This window comes from Macaca fascicularis, chromosome 10, assembly GCF_037993035.2.
Source record: "Macaca fascicularis isolate 582-1 chromosome 10, T2T-MFA8v1.1".
NCBI classification, from domain to species: Eukaryota; Metazoa; Chordata; class Mammalia; order Primates; family Cercopithecidae; genus Macaca; species Macaca fascicularis.
This window is the reverse complement of record NC_088384.1, coordinates 29,235,298-29,260,186: the sequence shown is the minus strand read 5'-3', so window position 1 is coordinate 29,260,186 and position 24,889 is coordinate 29,235,298. Positions and strand designations below refer to the sequence as shown.

At 53.3% G+C, this 24,889-nt stretch overlaps 1 pseudogene; it reads left to right on the top strand.

The window, feature by feature from the left end:
* Positions 1–19,063: 19,063 nt before the first annotated feature.
* Positions 19,064–23,121, top strand: LOC102116730 (palmitoyltransferase ZDHHC8-like; annotated as a pseudogene).
* The last annotated feature ends 1,768 nt before the right edge of the window (positions 23,122–24,889 follow it).

Genomic DNA, 24,889 nt, shown 5'->3' with positions numbered 1-24,889 from the left:
GTGGTTTGTGGACAGAGGAAATGACCGATACTGTGACCCAGAGGTCATCTTTAGTTTCCAAGCCATTTTGCTTAAGCTGCTGGTGGAATTGTGAAACTGGAGGCATGGCACTTGTGCTAAAATCTGTGCAGTAAATAAGGCTCTCAGTTTCTATTTTAGGTGGCAGAGTTGAAAATCTGATTCCTTTTTGGCTTTTAGCTTCCAGTGTACTTTAATGTAGTACCTTGTGGGCATGGTGGGCATGTGGTTCAGAAATTTAGCTAAACTCTGGAGTTCCCCTTCTCTCCAGCCACGCACTGTGTCATCTTTGGTCCCACTCTTCAGAATTCAGCTCTAATCCCATGGAGTTGGGGGGTGATGGGTGGTGTCAGACACTCAAGTGCTTGGGTTGCTCCTATGGAGAGAACAGCATTCTGCCTCCATGGGCCTCAGTTGTACGTGACTTGTTGTTTTCTTGAGGGTGGCCTTTAGCCATCTCTAGCTATAAAGACACCAAGAAACTGGAAGGAATGACCAGGAAACTGTCACCCCAAACCCTGCAGTTGATTACATGTTTTTTTTTTTTAATTGAGACAGCATCTCACTCTGCCGCCTAGGCTGGAGTGCAGTGGTGCGATCATCGATCACTGCAACCTTGACCGCCTGAGTAACTGAGACTACAGGCATGCACCACCAAGCCTGGCTAATTTTTTACATTTTTTTGTAGAGATGGGGTTTTGCCATACTGCCCAGGCTGGTCTCAAGCTCCTGGGCTCAAACAGTTTGCCCACCTCAGCCTCTCAGAGTACTGGGATTACAGGTGTGAGCCACCATGCCTGGCCCCATTGACTTTGTCTCATTGGCAAGTTCAACAGAGGAGAGATGATTGCCACAGTTTTAAAAAAGAGGCCAGATGTGGTGGCTCACACCTGTAATCCCAGTACTTTGAGAGGCCGAGGTGGGCAGATCACCTGAGGTCAAGAGTTCCAGACCAGCCTGGCCAATATGGTGAAACCCTGTTTCTATGAAAAAATACAAAAATGAGCCGGGTGTGGGTGTTGCACACCTGTAGTCCCAGCTACTCAGGAGGATGAGGTAGGTGGATCATTTGAGCCTGGGAGGCCAAGGCTGCAGTGAGCAGAGATCACACCACTGCATTCCAGCCTTGGTAACAGAGCAAGACCTTACTGTCTCAAAAAAAAAAAAAAGAAAAAATTAAAAGAAAGAAAAGGCGGAGGCCGGGCGCGGTGGCTCACGCCTGTAATCCCAGCACTTTGGGAGGCCGAGGCGGGCGGATCACAAGGTCAGGAGATCGAGACCACAGTGAAACCCCGTCTCTACTAAAAATACAAAAAATTAGCCGGGCGTGGTGGTGGGCGCCTGTAGTCCCAGCTACTCAGGAGGCTGAGGCAGGAGAATGGCGTGAACCCGGGAGGCGGAGCTTGCAGTAAGCCGAGATCGCGCCACTGCACTCCAGCCTGGGCGACAGTGCGAGACTCCGTCTCAAAAAAAAAAAAAAAAAAAGAAAAGGCGGCTGGGCACGGTGGCTCACGCCTGTAATCCCAGCACTTTGGGAGGCTGAGACAGGTGGATCACGAAGTCAGGAGATCGAGACCATCCTGGCTAACACAGTAATACAAAAAAAATTAGCTGGGCGTGGTGGCAGGCGCCTGTAGTCACAGCTACTTGGGAGGCTGAGGCAGGAGAATGGTGTGAACCTGGGAGGCGGAGCTTTCAGTGAGCTGAGATTGCAACACTGTACTCCAGCCTGGATGACAGAGCAGGACTCCGTCTCAAAAAAAAAAGGCTGGGTGCAATGGCTCACATCTGTAATCCCAGCACTTTAAGAGGCTAAGGTAGGAGTATCGCTTGAGACCAGGAGTTTGAGACCAGCCTGGGCAACATAGTGAGACCCTGTCTCTACAAAAATTTTAAAAATTAGCCAGGCATGGTGGTGTACACCTATAGTCCCAGCTGCTCAGACAGCTGAGGTGGGAGGATCACTTGAGGCCAGGAGTTCGAGGCTGCAGTGAGCTATAATCATGCCGCTGCATTCCAGCCTGGGTGAGAGTGAGACCCTGTCTCTTAAAAGAAAAAAGAAAGGGAAGACAGAAATCAGATTAAAGAAGAGAGAAGAAGCGAGACTGTTGGTTTATACCTTGATGAAAGGTGAAGTGGAAGGGCAAGAGCTTCTGCTAAGTAGTGAGTACCTTGGCAAGGACAACAGTATCTTTTTCGTGTTCTGTTAGGCCGTGCCTCTCTAGCGCCCGGCTCAGAGTGCATGTGTTATGTATGAGGGAATCTAACAGAGGAGTCTTCCTGCATTAGGCACATCTGCAGGTGTCTGTTGAATTGTGTATCTGCCAGAGTTAACCAGACTGAATTCTTCAGCAGATAGTGTTGTATCTGTACAGTGACTTTTCCTGTGTAAAGGCAAAATGAAACCTTAGTCGCAGCCTTCTCCTGTCTCCTGTCCATGTTTCTTTCTTTTTCTTTTTCTTTTTGGAGACAGTGTCTTGCTGTGTGGCCCCAGCTGGAGTGGTGTGATCTCGGCTCACTGCAGCCTTGACCTCCCGGTCCCAGGCCATCTCCCCAACCTCAGCCACCTGAGTAGCTGGGACTACAGGCCCACACCACTACACCCGACTTAATTTTTAAATTTTGCATAGAGACAAACTATCTCTGTGTTGCCCAGTTTGGTTTTGAGCTCCTGGGCTCAAGCAATCCTCCTGCCTTAGCCTCTCAAAGTGCTGGGATTATGGGCACCCCACTGCACCGAGCCCCCTGTCTCTTTTTGGTTGCCAGTTGAAGTCTGGAGGTGGCATGGGTCCCGGGAGGCCGGTGCCAGTGTTGGAAGCTTGGGAAGAGAGGAGGAGCAGCTTGGTCAGGGGAAAGATGGAGAGTGCTCACTCCTGGCACCTGCAGCCCCCAGGGGTATGGCAGCTACCCTTTAGCATGGACTGTCCGCAGCCCATAGAAAGTCAGTTTACAAAGGTCCTAGCATATTCCTCCCTCCTCCACCACCAAAGCTCCTTGCTGTGGCTGAGAATTGTCGGGCTGTGAGGGGACAGGGACGGGTGGGAGAGCAGCACCTGGGCATTCTGCGCGTGATGAGACAGGAGTAGAGGGATGCGTTTTTCTCTGTGTGAAGTGGGTGACTCACTGCGTTTAGCTAAATTCTCTGTGACTTAACTAAATGCTCAGTCTTTGCCTTAAGCCTACTTAGATGGGATCGGGACCCTGTACTGTTCGGTCATTACTTACCTTTTTTTTTTTTTTTTTGAGACAGAGTCTCACTCTGTTACCCAGGCTGGCGTGCAGTGGCACCATCTCGGCTCACTGCAACCTCCGCCTCCCGGGTTCAAGCGATTCTCTTGCCTTAGCCTCCCCAGTAGCTGGGACTACAGGCGTGTGCCACTACGCCTGGCTAATTTTTGTGTTTTTAGTAGAGACGGGGTTTCACTGTCTTGGCCAGGCTGGTCTTGAACTCCTGACCTCAGGTGATCTACCTACCTTGGCCTCTCAAAGTGCTAGAATTACAGGCATGAGCCACCGCACCTGGCCAGGTCATTACTCACCTCTTAAGAGTCATTCTTGAGGCCGGGCATGGTGGCTCATGCCTGTAATCCCAACACTTTGGGAGGCTGAGGGGGGTGGGTCACGAGATCAGGAGTTCAAGACTAGCCTGGCCAAGATGGTGAAACCCCGTCTGTACTAAAAATACAAAAATTAGCCAGGCCGTAGTGGCGGGTGCCTGTAACCCCAGCTACTCAGGAAGCTGAGGCAGAGAATTGTTTGAACCGGGGAGGTAGAGGTTGCAGTGAGCCGAGATCGCGCCACTGCACTCCAGCCTGGACGACAGAGCGAGACTCCGTCCAAAAAAAAAAAGTGATTCTTGCGTCCCAGCATGTCTGAAATTCAAGAGTCTTGAGTCCTCAGTGACTTCATTCCCCAGGGCTTGGGGCTGGGCCTGAGAGAAGGCGGGTGGGTCATAAAGGAGGTTGAAGATGCGAGTGGCTTCTGCAGGCCCTGATCTCCCAGCCTAGATGAGAAAGCCTCGATTCTGCTGCTGCGCAGTGAGCTCAGGTGACTTACCTGATGGTTTTGCCATTTGTCAAGTAGGGTGGAATTGGCTGCCTACCAGTTTAAAGGGGCCTACTGGGAATAAAATTTGAATATAGAGTTGGGCAGGCATGCTTTGAAAATACAGAATACAAGTGCCGTTTACTTACTGCTGCTTCCCTGCCCCAGGCAGAGGCTACTGCTCACCACTAATGTAGGAGGACCAGTGATAGAGGTGTCAGAAGCTTCCCTGGGAGGACCTGCTCATCCTCCTGGACCTTGTAGTTTTGTGGAATCCACAAGGCAAGGCAGACAGATCCAGCAAACACCAGCTTGAAAGTACCAGGCACAAGCAGAGGGAGTAGAGGTCACGGGCTCTGTTCTCAAGAATTCATGGTTCACTTTGGAAGTCAAGGTGAATACTAAAAGAGCAACATGGGCACCAGGGAGGCAGGGAATCAGGCATGCAGCACGCACGGGCATTCTGCTGCGCAAAAGGCAGGGGCTGTTCCCTCCCTCCTGGACCTTCCTCCCATGCTCCAGGCATGCCCTGCCTCAGGGCTGTGGGACAGGCTCCCCCTCCCTGAAACACTCTTTCCTGCAATATTGCATATATTGCATGCCAACTCCCTCAACCCTTCATGCCTTTGCTCAGATGTTACCTCCTCCGGGAATCCTCATGCCTCCCAGTGTAAAATGTCAGTGTGTCTCCTTCCCTCAGTGCTCCGGATTCCCTGTACTCTGCTTTACTCTCTGTTTTTCCAGAGCACTGACCCTCTAGCATGCTGTGTTGCTCGCTCATGCTTACTGAGAGGTGGCAGGGCCCGGGCTCTGGAGCCAGGCTGCCTGGGGTTGAGTTGTGGCTTCACCACTTGCTACTCATATGGCTTTGGGTGGATTATTTAACCCCTTTGGCCTTGGTTTCCTCATTTGTATGAACAATACCTAACTCAGAAGTTTTGTGAGGATCAAGTGAATTTATATTTATAAAATTCATAGCATAACACCTGCTATGGAGTCAGTGCTGTATTATGTATTTAATAAATACAGCTTTTATTGTCTATCTCCTTCCACAAAAATGGAAGCTTCATGAAGTCAGAAACCCTATTTGTTTTGTTCTCTGATGGATCCCTAAGCATTTTGAGCAGGACCTGGGGCAAAGCTGGCCATCTGTGCTCACAGAGTGAGTGACTGGGTTGGGGGAGGGTGTGGTCTGGGATGGTGTCAGGGAGCAGTGAGGTGTGGGTCAGTGCTGTGCACGGGTCTGCCCTGGGTCAGCTGGCTGAAGAGGCTGAAGCTGCTGTGTGCCAGTGTGTTTGTACACAGTCCGGAGGAGTGGGAGGGACAGTGCTGGGCTGGGGCGGAGGGCCTGGCTGCATTTGGAGAGCGCTGGGCCGGGTCCTACTGCAAGAGGAGAGAGAGGGTCTGGCTATCAAGGGCAGGAAGAAGCCTACAGGGCCCAGTGTTTCCAAGCGCTCTTCCATCCACCTCCCATCCTGGCCTGACCCCGCTTTGCTTGGGAGAGCAGAGGAGACCTTGTGCATTCAGCGGGGTGGGCACGTCCAGAGGCCTTGGCGAGGCTGCCTACACTGGGGAGGAACCTGGGCCCGGGTGCTCCACGCTGCGGCTGGAGCCGGTGGAGCGCGACCAGCCAGGCTACACAGACCAGTCCCTGCCCACCGGCCCTCCCCTTCCTGCCTACGGCCACTCCTCTGCCACCTTGCATCTTTCAACATGGACAGCAGCCAGCCCAGCAGTGCCCTGCTGGGCTAACCGGGACCAGGAGGCCCGGGCCATCCTCCCTGACCACCCCACAGGGTCAGAGGACTGCATGAGAAATGTGTGCAGAAGCTGGCGCAGTGCCTATGCCTGTGGTCCCAGCTATGAGAAAGATCCGCCTCCGGTGGCGTTCTCGGCCCGGGGCGACGGAAGGTGTCCAGCACCCATAGGGGGCATCAACCTTGGAGTTCCCGGCGGCCATCGCCAGGCACAGTGCGACCCAGCAGGAGAAGGGGGACTTGGGACATTCTTACATGCAGTCCCTGTGACCTCCGTTCGCCGCCAGGGATGGCTGCCAGGAAGGGGACCAACTCCCTGCACGACTCCCGGTCCACACCGACTCCCGGTCCACACCTGCACGGCCCAAGCTCCAGAGGGGTGGGGACCTTTCCCAGAGGTGTGGAGTCCGGGGCGCCCTGCCAGGACCTCCTTGGCGGCACCAGTGGCTCCAGGGCTCGAGCAGTGGTAGATCCGGAAAACAGACCATGAAAAGAGTCGCAGAAACATGAATGTGACACTTTTAATTCCATTTAATTCCACCACTCTGAAGAATGCAGGTCTTTCTAAATCATAAAACAAAGCCCAGAAGCCATCAAGTAAATAACCTGACCACATAAAGTTCAAACAGAATTTATCTTTGCGTACTGCATGACTGAGTCGAATGACAACAAATGGGTATGGGGGCGCATTTGTGCAAATATATTTGTGATGAGAACATCGTTCTCAGGCCAGCGTGGTGGCTCCCGCCTGTAACCCTAGTGCTTTAGGAGGAGGCAGAAGGATTGCTTGAGGCCAGGAGTTTTAGATCAGCCTGGGCAACATACTGAGACCCCATCTCCATAAAAACACACACAAAAAACAACAAAATCAATTTTGCATTACTTACTAAAATCACAAAAAAATGAAGAAGAAACCAGAGGCATTGAGAGGGGCCTAGTTAAATAAGTCCCAGTACATCCAAACAATGAAATACCATGAATTTGTGGGTTTTAAAAAATAAGGTAAATGTTGAGGATGAACTCTTCCTTGAAATACAGTTCACCTCGCTCATACAAGCAGTAACTGAAAATGGGTCACTCACATGTTAAACATAAAACTATAAAACTTTAGGGGAGAAATTCTAAGAGAAAAAACGGAGCCCTAGAACTGGTAGAGATTTGAGACTTGACACCAAAAGCGGGACCCATCTAAGTATGGATACATCAGAATTCACCAACATTTAAAACCCAGGCTCCGGGAAACACTGGCTTAAGAGGATGAAATGAAAAAGTACAGACCAGGAGAGAAGACAGGCATTCCTGGGAGATATTGCGGGTTCAGTTCCAGGCTCCCACAATCAAAGCAAATAGGGAAATAAACTCCGTTACCCAATGTTTTCGTTTCCCAGTGCATATACACGTTATGTTTACACTATGGTGTAATCTATTAAGTATGCAATAGCATTATGTCTAAAAACCATGCACATTCCTTAATTTAAAAATACTCTCTTGGGCAGGGTGTGGTGGCTCACGCCTATAATCCCAGCACTTAGGGAGGCCAGGGCAGGTGGATCTCTTGAGCTCAGGAGTTCGGGACCCGCCTTGGCAGTGTGGCAAAACCCTGTCTCCACAAAAAAAATAAAATTAGCCGGGTGTGGTGGTACATGTCTGTAGTCCCAGCTACTGGGGAATATAAGATGGGAGGATTGCTTGAGCCTGAGACGTCGATGCTACAGTGAACCATGTTTGTGCCACTGCTCTCCGGCTTGAGTGACAGTACAAGACCCTGTCTCAAAAAAAGAAAAAAAGAATATTGGTTTGCTTAATGAATTGTGATACCAAAAAAAAAAAAACTTTGCTAAAAAATGCTAAGGATTATCTGAGCCTTTAGAGACCCCTACATAATCTTTTTGATCTTTTTGCTGGTGGAATCACGCCATGAAGCTGATTAGCTGCTGACTGATGAGGATGGCGGTTGCTGAAGGATTGTGGGGGGATGGGGTGCTGTGGCAATTTCTTAAAATAAGACAACAATGAAGTTTGCCACATTGCTTGACTCTCTTTCACAAAAGATTGATCTGTAGCTTTGTAATGCTGTAGAACTCCTTTCAAAATTGAAGTCAGTACTCTCAGATCCTGGCGCGGCTTTATTAACTAAGTTTATGCACTGTTCTAAATCCTTTGTTGTCATTTCAACAATGTTCGCAGCATCTTCCCCAGGAGTAGATTCTATCTCAGGAAACCACTTTCTTTGCTCATCCTTAAGAAATAACTCCTCATCTGTTCAAGTTTGATCATGAAATCACAGCAATTCAATACCATCTCCAGGCTCCACTTCTAATTCTCGTTCTCTTGCTGTTTCCCCCACATCTGCAGTGACTTTCTCCACTAAGTCCCGAACCCCTCAAAGTCATCCATGAGGGTTGGAATCCACTTCTTCCAAATTCCTGCTAATGTGGCTAGTTTGACCTCATCCTATTTGATTACAGATGTTCTTTTTTTTTTTTTTTTTTTTTTTGAGACAGAGTCTTGCTCTGCCGCCCAGGCTGGAGTGCAGTGGCCGGATCTCAGCTCACTGCAAGCTCCGCCTCCCGGGTTCACGCCATTCTCCTGCCTCAGCCTCCCAAGTAGCTGGGACTACAGGCGCCCGCCACCTCGCCCGGCTAGTTTTTTGTATTTTTTAGTAGAGACGGGGTTTCACCGTGTTAGCCAGGATGGTCTCGATCTCCTGACCTTGTGATCCGCCCGTCTCGGCCTCCCAAAGTGCTGGGATTACAGGCTTGAGCCACCGCGCCCGGCCTGATTACAGATGTTCTTAATGGCATCTAGAATTGTGAATCCTTTTGAGAAGGTTTTCATTTTACTTTGACCAGATCCATCAGAGGAATCACCATGTATTGTAGCTACAGCATTATGAAGTGTTTTTTTTTTTTTTTTTGAGGCGGAGTTTCGCTCTGTCGCCCAGGCTGGAGTGCAGTGGCGCGATCTCGGCTCACTGCAAGCTCCGCCTCCCGGGTTCCCGCCATTCTCCTGCCTCAGCCTCCCGAGTAGCTGGGACTACAGGCGCCGCCACCACGCCCAGCTAATTTTTTTGTATTTTTAGTGGAGACGGGGTTTCATTGTGTTAGCCAGGATGGTCTCAATCTCCTGACCTCGTGATCCGCCCGTCTCGGCCTCCCAAAGTGCTGGGATTACAGGCTTGAGCCACCGCGCCTGGCCTATGAAGTATATTTTTTAAATAACAAGGTTTGAAAGTCTTTGATCCATGGGCTGCCGAATGGATGTTGTCTTAGCAGGCATGAAAAAACACTCATCTCCTTGTACATCTCCAGCAGAGATCTTGGGTGACCAGGTGCATTGTCAGTGAGCAGTAATCGTTTGAAAGGTATCCTTTTTTCTGAGCAGTGGGTCTCAGAGTGGGCTTACAGTAAACCATTCTGTAAACAGATGTGCTGTCATGCAGGCTTTGCTGATTATTTATAGAGCATGGGCAGAGTGGATCTGGCACAATTCTTAAGGCCCTAGAATTTTGGGAATGGTGGATAAGAATTGGCTTCCATTTAAAGTCACCAGCTGCATTGACCCCTAACAAGAGAATCAGGCTGTCCTTTGAAGCTTTGAAGCCTTGAAGCCAGGCATTGACTTTCCTTCTCTAGCTAGGAAAGTCCTAGATTGCATCTTCTTCCAACAGAAGGCTGTTTTGTCTGCATTGAAAATCTGTTGTACAGTGTCACCACTTCATCAGTGAACTCAGCTAGATCTTTTGGGTAATTTACTGCAGCTTCTACATTCGCACTTGCTGCTTCATCTTGTATTTTTATGTTACGGAGATAGTTTCCTTCCTTCATCTCATAAGCCAACCTCCTCTGCTAGCTTCAAACAGTTCTGCAGCTTCCTCGCCTCTCTCAGCCTTCATAGAATTGAAAACAGTTAATGCTTTGTTCTGGATTAGGCTTTGCCTTAAGGGAATGTTGTGGCTGGTTTTATCTTCTAACCAGACCACTAAAACAAAACCTTTTCCCATATCAGAAATAAGCTGTTTCACTTTGTTACCATTTGTGTGTTCACTGGAGTAGGACTTAATTTCCTTCCAGAACTTTTCCTTTGCATTCACGACTTGGCTAGCTGTTTAGTGCAAAAGGCCTAGATTTTGGCCTCTCTCAGCTTTCAACATGCCTTCCTGGCTAAGCTTAATTATTTCTAGTTTTGGATTTGAAGTGAGAGATGCACATCTCTTCCTTTCACTTGAATACTCAAGAGGCCACTGTAGGGTTATTGATTGCCCTGGTTTCAATATTGTGTGTCAGAGAATAGGGAGGCCCAAGGAGAGAGAGAGACCTGAGGGAACAGCTGGTTGGTGGAGCATTCAGAGCACACACAATATTTATCCATTAGTTCACGGTCTTATATGAGTGCAGTTTGTGGTGCCCCAGAACAATGACAATAGTGATGTCAAAGATCATTGATCACAGATGATCATAATACATATCATAATAATGAAGAAGTTTGGAATGTTGTGAGAATTACCAAAATGTGACAGAGACCCAGAGTGATCACTTGCTGGCGGGACGATGGCACCAGGAGATTTCCTTGATGCAGGATTGCCACGGCCTTCAATTTGTGAAAAACAGATTGTACAATATAGCAAAGTACAATGAAGCAAAGCATAATAAGATGAGGGCTGCTTGGATTTGCAAATTTCAGGTCCAACCAAGTGCTAGTATCTAGAATGTACCAAGAACTCTCAAAATGCAACAGCAGTTTTTGAAAATCCAAATACAAAATAGACAAAGGACACTAATAGGCATTTCACCAAGAGTATATACAGATGTCAAGTAAGCACATGAAAAGATGGTCGCCATCTTTGTTATGAACTGAATGTATATATCCCCCAGGTTCATATGTCGAAGTCCTAACCCCCTGTATGGCTGAATTTGGAGTAAGAAATAATAAGGCTGAATGAGGTCATATGTTGGGGTCCTGATAAGACAGGATTTGTGTCCTTGTTAGAGGAGACGCCAGGGAGTTGGCTCCCATTCTCTCCACCTGCACACACCAAGGAAAGCCCACATGAGGACATAGTGACAGGGGCCATCTATAAGCCAGGAAGGGCTCTTGCCAGGAACTGATGCTGCCACACCTTGGTCTGGGACTTCCAACCTGTAGAATGGTGAGAAAACAGTTTAAGGTGTTGAAGTCGCCCAGCCTGTGGTATTTTGTTACGGCAGCCCAAGCAGACTAATACACATTAAGATCATGGTGAGGCAGCGTGACACACCCATCAGCATGCCTTAAGCACAATGTAGAAACAGCACCAAAAGCTGGTGAGGATGGGGAGAAAGTGGGCGACTCACACGTCACTGGGTAAATGTAACATGCTACAGCCACCCTGGAAAAGAGTGTGGCAATTCCCCCTCCCAATAAAGCAAACCCCACCACCAACAACAAAACATGCAACTACGGAACAACCTGGCAACTCAATCCCTGGGTATTTGCCCCAGAGAAATGAACATGTACAGTGTGGCAGAGAATTAATGCAGTTGGTCTGGGATGCTTAGAACCTGCTGATTCCCAAGAGAATATCTGGCCTTGCCTGGCTCCGGGGAGGAAGCCCAGAAACCATTGAAATATTCGCCTGATAAGAGTGTGTTTTCGTAGCTGGGGCTGTGGGCAGTTTATGCTGATCACCTGATCTATGGTGGGGCCCTGGACCAGGTGGTGTCCTTCAGGGAGATTGGCTTCATGAAGTTCTTTGAGTCTTTCTAGGGAGTCGTCCAACTCAAGGATGCCTGGAGGACCTTACCCGACAACACTTATGTTCACACAAAATCCTGGACCTGAATGACCTCAGCAGGCTCGTTCCTCAAAGCCAAAACCTAAAAACAACTCCTCAGAGGCCTTTCAAGGGCCAAGAGGTTAAGGGCTGGGGGTTGGTGTGGAAATAAAGAGGAGCATTTGGAGATCCATATTAGAGGAGGAATGAACAGGACTGGGTCACAGGTTGTTTAGGACATAGGGACATACAGGATGAGGAAACTCTCCCAGAGTCCTAGACTAATACACAAATTAACATACATGGGCACAGGCCAGGGCAATGGCTCATGCCTGTAATCCCAGCACTTGGGGAGGCCAAGGTGGGAGGATTGCTTGAGCCCAGGAGGTTGAAGCTGCAGTGAGCTATGATTGTGCCACTGTACTCCAGCCTGGGTGATAGAGGGAGACCCTGTCTCTAAAGGAATTAAAAAAAAAAACACTGGTGTGATTTATTGACAGCGAGTCTGGGTCACAGTCAAATAGAGGAAGAAGACGACCAAGATTTGGGGGTTGGATTGTTTTTAATATGTAATGTCTCTCAAACAACCAAGCCAGAAAATCAACAAAGCAATTCTGTATCTATGTAATTCTGAATGAAGATAAAACCTTGGGCTTATAAGCATGGAGATAAGAATTAACGCCTTGGAAAAGGATTACATCACCCAGAGGTTATGTTTTTAAGTGCAGAGGTAGAATAATAAGGCCATACCTGAACTGTGATGCACTGCAGACTGTAAACCCAGGCAGAGGAGTCTCTGCTGGCAAACGCTGCTGGGGAGGAGCATCCAGAGAGGGAGGAGCAGGTTCTGATGTCAGGATCCGGAGAGGAGAGGATCTTCGGAATCGCAGGTGAGCCCCTCACCCGGACTGCTGCCAGGATGTCCAGGAAGATGGGCAGTGCAAAGTGGCCATTAGGTTTTTCCCACAGCAGTTCATCAGTGGCAAGAGAGAGGAGTTCTGGGGTGATCTGGTGGGAGAGCGAAGAGTGTAGGAGAAATGAAGAGGGAACGTCCAGTGACCATGGTGAAAGGCGCTGTGTGTTGACTTCACCGAAATTTAACCCTGAAGGGGCCCAGACACACTGGGCTCTTGAATAAGGTTGGCCATGTGATGTTAAGGATATATATATATATATATATTTTTTTTTTTTTGGCAGAATCTTGCTCTGTCACCCAGGCCGTACGTAGTGCTGTAGCTTGATCATAGCTCACTGCAGCCTCAACCTCCCAGACTCAAGCGATCCTTCTACCTCAACCTCCTGAGTAGCTGGGACCACAAGTCACCCAGGCTGGAGAATGCAGTGACACAATCTTGGCTCACTGCAACCTCTGCCTACTAGGATTTTGTGCCTCACCCTCCCAGCACTTTGGGAGGCCCAGGTGGGCAGATCGCCTGAGGTCAGGAGTTCAAGACCAGCTTGGCCAACATGGTGAAACCCCATCTCTACTAAAAATACAAAATTAGCCGGGCGTGGTGGCGTGCACCTGTAATTCCAGCTACTCGGGAGGCTGAGGCAGGAGAGTCACTTGAACCTGGGAGGTGGAGGTTGCCGTGAGCTGAGATTACGCCATTACACTACAGCCTGGGCAAAAAGAGTGAAACTCCATCTCAAACAAAACAAAACAAAACAGCACAGCTACATACTTCCCTCACAATTTGCCTACAAGGAAGTTCCTTGCAGGCCTCAAGATTTTTACCCTAAAACAGCTCTGTTGAATTTCACCCTGGCAATATAAACTGATAGCTGATCTTCAAATATGTAAGACAGAAACTCATCCCTCTGCTCACCTGCAACAGATGCATATTGGATTGCTTCCTCTCTCTGCCTATTGTTTATGTAAAAATGCAAATTTACAGACCAAATTGTGTATTCAGTAAAAGGTTGATAAAAGACTCAGAAGAATACAACCATTTGTCTCTTATCTACCTATGACCTGGAAGACCCTGCCTCTTTGAGTTGTCCCACCTTTCCAGACTGAACCAATGTACCGCTTACACATATTGATTGATGTCTCATGTCCCTAAAATGTATAAAAGCAAGCTGTGCCCCAACCACCTTGGGCACATGTCATCAGGACCACCTGAAGCTATGTCACAGGTGTGTCCTTAAACTTGGCAAAATTTACTTTCTGTTAATAAACCGAGACCTGTTTCAGATATTTTGGGTTCACCAGTATATACCCAGAAGTGGAGTTGCTGAAGCATACGGCAATTCAATTTTTAATACTGTGAGGAACCCTCATACTGTTTTCCACAGCTGCTCTACCATCATACAGCCCCACCAACAATGAAGAAGGGTTCTGACTTCTCCACATCCTCACCAGCGCTTGTAATTTCTGTTTTTGTTTTTTTTTTAAATAGTATTTATCCTGATGGGTGTGGGGTGGTGTCTCATTGCAGTTTTGATTTGCATTTCCCTAAGGATTCATGATGTTAAGCATCCTTTCAAGTGCTTGCTGGCCATTTGTATACCTTTAGAAAAATGTCTATTTAAGTACTTTGCTTTTTTTTTTTTTTTTTTTTTTTGAGACAGAGTCTCACTCTATCACCCAGGCTGGAGGGCAGTGCTGTGATCTCGGCTCACTGCAATATCCACCTCCCAGGTTCAAGTGATTCTTGTGCCTCAGCCTTCCAAGTAGCTGGGACTACAGTCATGCACCACCATGCCCTGCTAATTTTTGTGTTTTGTGTAGAGATGGAGTTTTGCCATGTTGACCCGGCTGGTCTTGAACTCCTGACCTCAAGTGATCCACCCTCCTCGGCCTCCCAAAGTGCTGGGATTACAGGTGTGAGCCACAGTGCCTGGCTGCTTTGCTCATTTTTTAAATTGGATTGGTGGTTTTTTTGTTGTTGAGTTTTAGTAGTTCTCTTTATATTCTGTTTATTAATCCTTTATCAGGCATATGATTTTAAAATATTTTCTTCCATTCTGTGGGTTGCCTTTTTACTCTGTTAATAGTGTATTTTGATGCACATAAAAGTTTAATTTTCTTGAAGTCTAATTTGTCTACTTTTTCTTTTGCCATTAGTGCTTTTGGTGTCATATGCAAGAAATCATTGCTAAATCCAATGTCATGAAGCTTTTCCTCTAGGAGTTTTGTTTCAGTCTTACATTTATGTCTTTGTTCCACTTTGAGTGAATTTTTGTGTATGCTATTAGGTAAAGATCCAGCTTCAGCTTCATTCTTTTGCATGTGGATGTTCAGTTTTCCCAGCATCAGTTGTTGTAAAGATTGTTCTTTCCCCCCTTAAATCGTCTTGGTACCCTCATCAGAAATCATTTGACTATAAATCTGGGCTCTCTATTCTGTTGGTCTCTTATGTCTATCTTTATGCCAGTACCACACTGTTTAGATTACTGTAGCTTTGTAGTAAGTTTTGAAATCAGAAAATGTGAGTTTTCTACCTCTGTTCTTCTTTTTCAAGGTTGCTTTAGCTATTCAGGACCCTTTGATATTTCATATGAATTTAGGATAGGTTTTTCTATTTCTGCAAAAAGAAATCATGGTATTTTGGTAGGGATTGCATTACATTTATAGATTGTTTTGGGTATTATTGATATCTTAACAATATAAGGTCTTCCAATCCATGAACATGGAATATGTTTCCATTTATTTATGTCTAATTTCTCTAATGTTTTGTACTTTTCATTGTACAAGTCTTTCTCCTCCTTAGTTAATTCTTACTTTTTTTTTTTTTGAGATGGAGTTTCGCTCTTGTTGCCCAGGCTGGACCCCATCCAGGGTCCCTGGGCTGGAGGGTCCCATCTTTAGAACAGAGTGGGACTAGGGGCCATTCCAGAACAGTGCCCAGGAGAGAATGGGCTCTGAACCTCCGCCCAGCCCCCTCCTGCTGTGTGTGGCTCTGTGCGGAGTACATGGCCTCCCACCTCCTGGCCTGTTTGAGGGCTTCTCCCTTCCCCTCTCTGCTGCCTGGTCCCCTGGAGCTCTCCCTTTGCCGCCATGGGGCTCAGTTAAAGAAAAAAACTGATCCCAGCAGATGAGGGGAGGAATAGCCTGGATGGGGACAGAGGGGGGCATGGAGGGATGTTGTCTCCCCTGATGCACAGGCAGTGGCTGGGGGATCGTCAGGGGGGCGTGGATGAAAGCTCAGAATCCAGCTTGTGGGTCCCAGCTCTAGACTTCCCGACTCCCAGGTTCCCCAAAAGGTCTGTAGTGTCCCGGGCACCTGGGCCCCAATCTCAGATGGAGGGGGCACAGTGTCTCCAAGTGGCTCGGCCCAGCCTCAGGGCTCCTCACACACACCCAGGGCCTCTGGAGCAGGCAACTCCTGCATCCTCCACTTCCCTCAGCTCAAAACCAGGGCAGGTTCGAAATGCCTGCTCACCCTTCTTGACGCCTGCTCAGCAGAGCCCCAGGCTGGGCTTGGGGGTTGGAAGTGAGGCAGCCTCTGGCCTCACTGGAGGGAGGTGGTGGGCTGAGCAAGCTGGCAAAGGACATGACCTACAGGGTGGGTTTGAGGTGGGGAGTGATTCAGGCAGATGCCTGTGTGGCCCTGCTGACCTAGCCCAGGCAGGGTGTGACAGATCTGCCCAGCTCTGAGGGCACAGCTGCCTCCAGTCTCCAGCTCACTCCTGATCCCCAGGGCCACGTGTCCAGAAAGCCTGGGAGCTTGGATCAGCTGGACACAGATGGCCTGTCCTTCTAGCACCCCTGCTAGGGCTTCCTAGGAACTGATTGGTGTAGACTCCGGGCAGCAGACGGCCAGACTCTGCCCACAGGGTCCCTGGCTCCTCCCATGAGGTTACCCCATAGAACTGACTGTGCCCCTGTCAAGCCCTCCCCGCTAGCCCCTCACCAGCCATCAGCTGCTCCCCCTCTCTTGCCCGTTGGGTCCTGGGGGTGATGGCTCCGCGGTCGCCTGCCCAGAGAGTGCACCACTCCCCATGCTGCCCCCCACCTGGCTACACCCTGAAAAATGTACCTTACCAAACCGTCCCACATGCGCAGCCTGAGAAGTGGACTGTGCCTTGCTGGCAGCAGACCAACCAGCTGCCTAGCCCTGCTCAACTCTGCTTCTGCACCCCTATAACTCCCTGTCAACGCTGGCCCACACCTAACCAGCCAGCCAGCACCCAGAAGGGGGCCCAGCTTCCAGAGAGGAGGGCGCTGGCCAGGATGCTGACTGAGGTGGCAGACACAGCCAACCAGCCCGTCCCTCAGCGCTCCCTCTGCAGGCCTCCATCCTGTTCCCACTGCACAGAACTGTGGGCAGGTGGAGGCCCAGGCCTCAGCCCAGAGCAACAGGGAACAGCTGGGCTTGGTGGCTGGAGAGGGTTCTGGTGCCAGAAGCCTCCAGGACAGCCCTGGCTCCCCATTTTCTCCCATGCCCATCCCATGCCCCAGAATGGCCACTTTGGCTGCTGCAGGAGGGGTGGGAGGGGCTTTAAACCTATGAGAGAGGGGGTGGGGTCATAATCTTCAGCTGTAGTGGGCTGCTCTGGGTCACCGATAATTGAAGTGACGCCTGTGCAGTAAGCACAGAAGTGTCTCTCAAGGCCTCTCTGCAAGCACAGAGCAGCGCAAGACTGGAGCCTGGTCCATCCCAGCGCTGTCCTCAGACTGATGGCCAGTGCCACATGACTCGTCTGAGGATGTGATCCATCCCTGTGGTGAGAGCTCAGTTTCTAGTCCTGGGGCTGCTGTGTGCAGGGACCCTGGAGGAAGAATGCTTGTTTGGGGGTCAGGCCTCAGTCTCCCACTGGCTCTGTGAGCTTTGCCTGAGGTTCCCCATCTATGCAATGGGTGACGACGTCTTGATATGGCTATGGGAGGACCCGTTGAGCCACAGCAGGGGCTGAGATGGTGGCACTTGGCAGCCAGCACCCACTGGGGAGGTGGCAGTGTGTGCACAGCCCACCCCTTCAGGAGGCTGGGGGCAGAGTGGCTGGGGGTGTCTGGGCCCCACCTCACCTTCTGTGTGGCTGGGAATGGCATGCACTCCACAATGCCCTGGTAAGCCTAGGCTGGGACAAGGGTGATAGGGATAAAGCAGGCCAAGGTGATGAGGGCCACAGAGCGGCAACCAGAGATGTGTGGGCACACCAGGCAGAGGGCCCGGCCTGCCCAGCATGTCTCCACCCCACGAAGCTGCCTACCACTGGGCTGAGATGGGAGCACCAGGGCTCTGGTAGGTCCTCAATTCCTCTGGACAAGGCAGACAGGCCACCAGTCTTGCACCCTGCTCATCTCCCTCAGGGCCACCTCCACGACAGGGTCAGGCAGAGAGCACAGGACTGCCCAGTCACCAGGTCTCTGTTTGATATCAGCGGACCTGGGCTCTGAGAAGGGCCATCAAGGCCTCAGGCTGGCCCACTCCATCCTTGAGTCAGGGTTCTTCAGACTGACACAGGCTGGCCTGCAAGACCCTCATCTGCATGGTCCTCTCATGCAGGGTGGGCCTGGGGAGGACCCAGCCCATCTGAGCTGACTCCCAGCACTCGTCCAGGTATGGGGCAGCCTGGCAGTTGTCTGAAGACCCCAGGATGCACTTAGGAGCTCATCAGTGAGGCCCGGTGGGTGCTCGAAGCAGAAGGCAGAGAAGGGACACCTGCACCCCTGTGGGGTGTGTGCAGGGGCATCACTGGGTTCTCTGGCCCCATGCCCCCCCCCGCCCCGTGGGGGCTGGCTTGATAGAGTGGGGGATACTAAGCAGGTGGCCTCCGAGAGCCTCTTCTGGGTTTGGAGTCCACATTCCCCAGGACGGAAGAGGTGGGGGACCCCTGAAGGGTTACAGGTAACATCAGGCCTGGATCCCTTCCCTGGGATGGTGGAGAGAGGACCACAAGGCCCAGGAGGGTCCCCAGAACTCTCTTAAGCCTTGAGCCTGTTTCTTAGTGAAAAATGGGGTGATCGTGCTCCAGAAAGGGATTTCTGTGCAGGGGGCCGGGGGAGGAGTTCATGGGTTTAGTGAGACCAGGAAGGGAGTGGGTAGGCAGAGGCCATCCCCAGGCCTGGGGACAAAGCACTTGCCTGCTTGAGGAGCAGGCCAACTTAGGCCGCCACACCTCGGGCCTGCGCCCTGGTCCACTGCAGCCCAGGCCGCCATCCCCTTGGCCTCCTGCAGGGGCCTCCGCCTCTTTAGGAATGCGCCGCCTTTGGGGCCGCGCCGCCAGGGTGCACTGGGCTGGCTGAGCGCCTCCTGCCGCCTGGCCTGCAGCGCGCCCGCTCCTGACGGCCGATGCCCCCGAGCTCCCAGCCCACCGCAAGGTCCATCCCCGGCCTGTCGCCCACCCGCCCCAGCTAGCGGGCGGGTCAACTGGGCGGATTCCTTGCACCTCAAACCACCTGATCCCAGACGACTTTCATCCTGCTGGCGGCCCGCGCGGCGAGCGCCCCTCCAGTCCGCGCCGCTGCCGCCCTCACCATGTGCGCCCATGGCTAAGCCCAGCCCAAGCCAGGAGGAGCTGAGGGCGCCTAGCTCCGGCCAGAATGGAGCGGCTGGCGCCTGGGTGTGGACCCAGCGGCGGGGAGACCCAAAGCGACTTTCGGTCCCCAAGGCGCCCGCCCGATCCCTACAATGAAGAGGGCGTCTGCTGGAGGTTAGTGTCCGTGGTGGGGGCCTGGGCTGGCAGTCAGGCCCTTGGATGGGGAAACAGGCAGGTTAGTGGGAGCCTAGAAGAGGCGGATAGGGCAGGTGGAGCCATAGAGATTCCTGGTAGGACCCTGCCTGTGTGCACCCAGAACTGGGAGCCACGGAGGGGAGCATGGTGTCCTGGAAGGGGCTGGCATGGGACGTCCAGGCTTGGCATCTGTCCCTTGGCCAGCATTGACCTAGGCCAGGTGGGCATCTGCCCCCAGGAGCACTGTGTACCGGGATGCCTGGAATTCCACCTTACGGAGTGGAATTAGTCACTCTGTAAGGCCTATGGGAAGACTTTGGAAGCTTTGAGACCTGCTTGAGAAAGCACATTTCTCTTCCTTGGGTTGCATGAGTGCTCTGTGGTCACTGGAATGGTGGGCAGCGCAGGGCGGTCTGTGCAGTGATCAGGAACGCTGAACAGCCCCAGGGTGCCATCCCTCCTTCTGGGCCACCCTGAGAGGCAGGCCTGTGGCTGGACCCCATGCACCTAGACCAGCCCCATCCCTAGGGACCTCTCCCCTCAAGACTGATGTTCTTCCTGGAGAGAGTCACATGGTGGAGTCTGGGCCTCCTTGGCCAAGGGTCTGAGTCTGCAGGCATGCAGGGGCCGTGCCTCGCAGGAGGAGGCAGCTCTGCTTGGAGATGAGGGCTCTGGGTACATCATGTTTCTGGGACTCCTGGGTCCAGGGGGGAACTTGGGTCTGGTTGGCCAAGTCCATTGGGCCCACATTTGCCCTGATCCCTTTCTGGCTTTGTGGTTCCTGAGGCTCTTGTCCCTAGCCCAAGCCCATGCCCATGTGCCCATCACAGAGGCTAGACGAGGCTCATCCTCCCTGTGGCTGCCCTGAGTGGTGGGCCCCTGGGGCTGTGTGGCTCAAAGGGCGGAGCCCTGGGTGTCTGCAGTAGCCAGCTGTTGCCTCCCTCCTGCTGCAGAGCCCCTGCCCCTCAGCCATGGATGCTCAGGGACAGGGCCATGGGTCACTGTGTGGCTCTTATGGCTCCTTGAGGCCCAGTTCCTGAGGCCACGGTGCCAGGTGTGGCCGCCGTGGGTGCTGACTGGCGGCTGCGGGCAGGGTGGCAGGTGGGCAGTGGTGAGAATGCCTTCTCCTTACAGGTTCCAGGCCCTGATTTCCTGACCCTGGGGGACGACAACATCCGTAGCCTGAACTTTGTGTCTGAGCCGAGCCTGGACCTGCCTGACTATGGGCCGGGGACCTGCACACAGCCTACCAGCCATCCCCGTCATTCAGCACCTCTGATGCCTTCTCAGCACTTTGTGCTCCCTGAGCCTCAAGGCCTTGAGCTGGCGGGGCGGGGACCACATCGCTCTGCAGCCCCTGCGCTCCGAGGGTGGACCCCCCCCCATGCCCCACTGTAGCATCTTTGCCCCCATGCACTGCCCAACGGCAACAGCAGCCCGTCCTATGATAGCGTGCTCAACCCTGACCCACCTGGTGGCCATGCCTGCCCCGCCCATCCAGCAGTTGGCGTGGCCAGATACCACTGACCCTACCTGCACCCTAGGGCAACGGGTGACCCACCACGGCCCCTGCCCCGCAGCTTCAGCCCCATGCTGGGCCGCCGGCCCCCGGAGCCCTCACCTGTGCACTACAACAACCTGTCCAGGGCCATCATGGCATCCATCCAGGAGCACAAGGACAGGGAGGAGCATGAGTGCCTGCTGCGCTCCCAGGCCAACTCACTCTTCAGCGACTTGGGCGTCTATGACGCGCCCAGCTTCTACACCCTGTAGCAGGCCAGTGTGCCGTGCCAGGGCCCCCGAGGTTCCGCGCTGCGTTACGGCTCCAGAGAGGACCCTGTGGCTGGGCCCGGCTTCAGCGGTGCCCGCAACCCTGCCCTGCAGACATCACTGTCCTTGCTGTCCAGCTCCGTGAGCCGTGCACCTCGGATGTCGTCCTCCCTGCAGGCTGATAAGGCCAGCAGCAATGCCCTGGGGCCCCGGTTCAGCAGTGACTCACACAGGTCAGTCACACTCCAGGGCCTGCCCTCCCTGGCAGGCACTCCTGACTCACCGTCCTACGTGGGCCCCAGAGCTGTCGCTTTCATCCACATGGACCTCCCAGAGCCACTGCCCTCGCTGGCTGTGCAGAGGTGGGTGCCGGGAGGTGCGGGTGGGCTTCCTGGCACAGGGCAGCTGTCCAGCCATCTGCAGGGCCCCTCTTGGCTGGGCACTCATAGGTCATCCCAGGGGCCTGAGTTTTTCTCTGGGGATGGGACAGGGAGGATGTGCCTCACCCTGCCTTGAAGGCCCTGGCTAGCCCATGTGGCCCAGCTCTGAGGATGTCCTGGGCACTCTCTGGGGACAGGGTATGAGAAGTTGTGTCCTCATCCCAACAACTTGTTCCCCCAGAGCTGGCGTAGACCCAGCATGTGGGAGGCCGTGGGGCTTTCTCCTTGGGGCCGGTGTCATGCGGCAACCTGGGTCTCCTTTAGGCTGTGGCTCTGGCTTCCTGGGTCACAGTGGCCCTGTCCACCCAGGGCTCTCCCTGGGTCTGCTTTGCTGCATCTCTTGGAGGCTGGGGCTGAGGACATTACCTAGCCACAGAATGTGCCACCCTGGGTGGCCGGTCCCTGGCCCTTCCTGTGGGACATAGTTCCAGGAAGCAGGGACTTCCCTGCTTGTAGGTGGGGAAACTGAGGACTGGAGAAAGCAGGTGTGCTCCAGGCACCCAGTAGATTGGTAACTGAGAAAGCAGGGTCAGCTGGCTCGTAGGCCCAGGCCCAGGTAGGAGAACTGCACACCTGCTAGGGCCAGGACCCAGGCCGTGGTGCATGGTGTCCTCATGGCGTCTGTTGCCCCATCTGGGCCTGGAAACCTCAAGCACAGGCTCAGATGTTTCCCGTTGTCAGATGCAGCCCCAGGGGGAGAGCCCAGCTCAGCCTAGGCCAGGCCACTTGGCCACAAAGAGGCTGAGGGCACAGCAGTCCATCCAGCCCTGAGTAGACCTCCCCTACCCCACAGGGTGGGAGTCTGTCCAGCTTTTGTGGAGTTGAGGAGGAGGCTGCCATTGGCAGTGATGAATGGGGAGCCCGAGACCTAGAAGTGGGCAGCATTGCAGCCAGACAGGGATCGCAGCCCTGGGACAAAGGGCTCTCGCCTCAAGAAGGTTTAAGCGGCAAGGGTAGAGCTACTGTTGGTCAGCACTGGTGGGCAGGAGGGCAGCCCCTCGTTTTCCTGAGAGAGAGCAGGAATGAGGCCAGGCAGAGTGACCAGGCTTCCAGTGCAGGGCAGGACAGGGGCTCCGGTCAGTGCCCACCTGGCTGCCCCATGCTCTCTGGGGCCAGTGCTGCCTAGGAGGGACCCAGGGACCCGGGAGGGTGGTGGCAGTTCTGATGACCTCTGTCTGTCCTGTGATGGCACAGCCACTCCCCAGGCAGGCTCTGCATCTCCCGCCTGCTTTCCAGGTGAACCCTCCGAGCCCAGAGGGCAGGGACTGCCCTGGGCCCCCACGACATGGTTACACCAGTCCACGTCCGTGTCGTCTATGTCCTGCTGCCTCCTCCGTCCTCTGTCCCGATGCATTCCCGTGTTCACCGTGTGCATGCGTGTATGTGCTTGTTTTGATGCAGGAACCACCCTCAGGTGAAGACTCCCCCAGGTAAGCTTAATGGGCAGTCCCCAGGCCTGGCCCGGCTGGGACCTACCACTGGCCCCCAGGGCCCTCTGCCAGCCAAACACAGCACACGCTAATTAAGAAGGTGTCCGGCGTGGGTGGGACCACGTACGAGATCTCGGTGTGAGGACTGACCACCACCCATCTGCTGTGGTGCCACGGGGACCAGGACCCCGCAGCGCATCCCCCTCCCCACCAACTTCTCTGCCCCAGGAACACGAGGCCACCCTAGCCTGGTATGGACCCATCAGCGGGAGAGAGTGCCACACCTCCACACCTTGCCCCAGGTGCCCTCCCTGCCCGTCCACTCATCTGGCCATGGGGAATTTGGCTCACTGGGACAAGGGCCGCTGGTCTGGTCTGTGTCTGGGCCTGTCCCATGGCTAGGGCAGTGAGGGGGGCCTAGTCAGCCTCTTTGGGGCACCCTGTCTCAGCCAGGCTTGGCCCACTCCCATCACCCATGCACCCCAGATCATCGCCAGGCCAGCCCCCAACGGTCCCTTTACGGACGGGTCCCAGGGATGGACAGAGGCATCCAGGGCCTCCGCCGTCCTTCCGACACAGCCTGTGGGCTCCCGGACCGAGTGTCCCCGCCAGGCTACTCCTAACTAACACATTGCCTTTCATGGACCCCGCTGGGAGCTCGTAGCTTGGCAAGGCTGATGCTTCTGCTCTGGCCTGTTCTGGGTGGTGGTGGATAGGTGGACAGATGGCCAGCCATGTGTCAGTGTTCCAGCTGCCACTGTCCCTTTCATCAAAGCCTCAACCTTTGCTTTATGCTCTTGTGGGAAGTGACGGGGCAGACGGGAGCAGACACAGGGATGATGCTGCCGCGGGGCCTGTGACACCCAGAGCCCCCTCCCCAGCCCTCAGGCCCTCCCTGCCAAACTGGAGAACCCTGCCCCAAGGCATGCCACATCCCCAACCCTGGCCTGGCTGTGGTGCTCACGCCATGGGAAAGCACACTGGGGAGGGGTCCGTGCTTCCCTTGGTGTCAGGGATCTGAGAATAAGCACAACGACAGCATCCACCTGCGTTGTGTCTGTTTTGTTTTTATATCTACATCTATATATCTATAATTTTATTTTAAAAAAAAGAAAGCTTATTTTGATTCTTTCCTTGGGCAAGACCAGGGCTGTTGCTGCAGGACCCCCAGAGTTAGGGGAGGGCAGAGGCCGGGCCCTGGAAGAGGGGGTGGCTGCTGTCTGGTGTCCAGGGGTAGGTGGGTTCCTCGGGGCATTTCTGTGGGCTTGGGCTGAGTCAGAGGCTTGGGAAGAGGGCGTGGCCGATGGTCTATGGCTGGGAAGTGTGAGGGTCTCTTGCCTTGTGTCTGCATCAGTTCTGGCAGTGATGGGGTGTTTGGGGGAAAGACTTAGGTCTGCCGCTACCCACAGGGGAATCCCAGGAACCCAAGAGCTTGGCGAAATGAAGTGTGGGTGCATAGGGGCTACCTGCTGGCTCAGGGCCATGTGGGGGCTGCTGAACCTGCTGGAACTCTCCTGCCTGACAAATGCCAGGGGCAGGTCTGAGGGAGTGTGAGGGATGTGCAGCTGTTCAGGGCTGAGACAGCCTGGGCTGGGGCTGTCCTAGTGCGGGAGGGGTGCGGGCTGTAGGGCCCCGAAGCTGGCGCTGTGCTGACCACCTTTCTGCTTCTCTCTCACGGACGCCGCGGCCCACAGGGAGCGGATTGGCACCTGTACCCGTGGATGGGGGCAACGTGACCAGCCTTGGGTGCCTCCTGGGCTGCACCTATGCCACCTTGGCCGCCTGGAGGACCGCCCACCACTGCGGGCCCCCTGGAGCCCGACCACCTGGGGCACCCCCATGTGGGGCCATGTGCCGCCTGCACTTGGCTACCTAGTCTTTTCCCCAGCCTCTCCGGGCCTTAGCAGGATGACAAGTAGGCAGCTCTGGGGCCTGGGACAGCCCAGCTGGGGACCCAGGAGGTGAGACTGCCATGGATCCTAGGGCAGGGCTAGAGGTGAGCTGGGCTTTCTTCTCCACCAGCCACAGCTTGACAGACTCCCAGCCTGCCAGGGC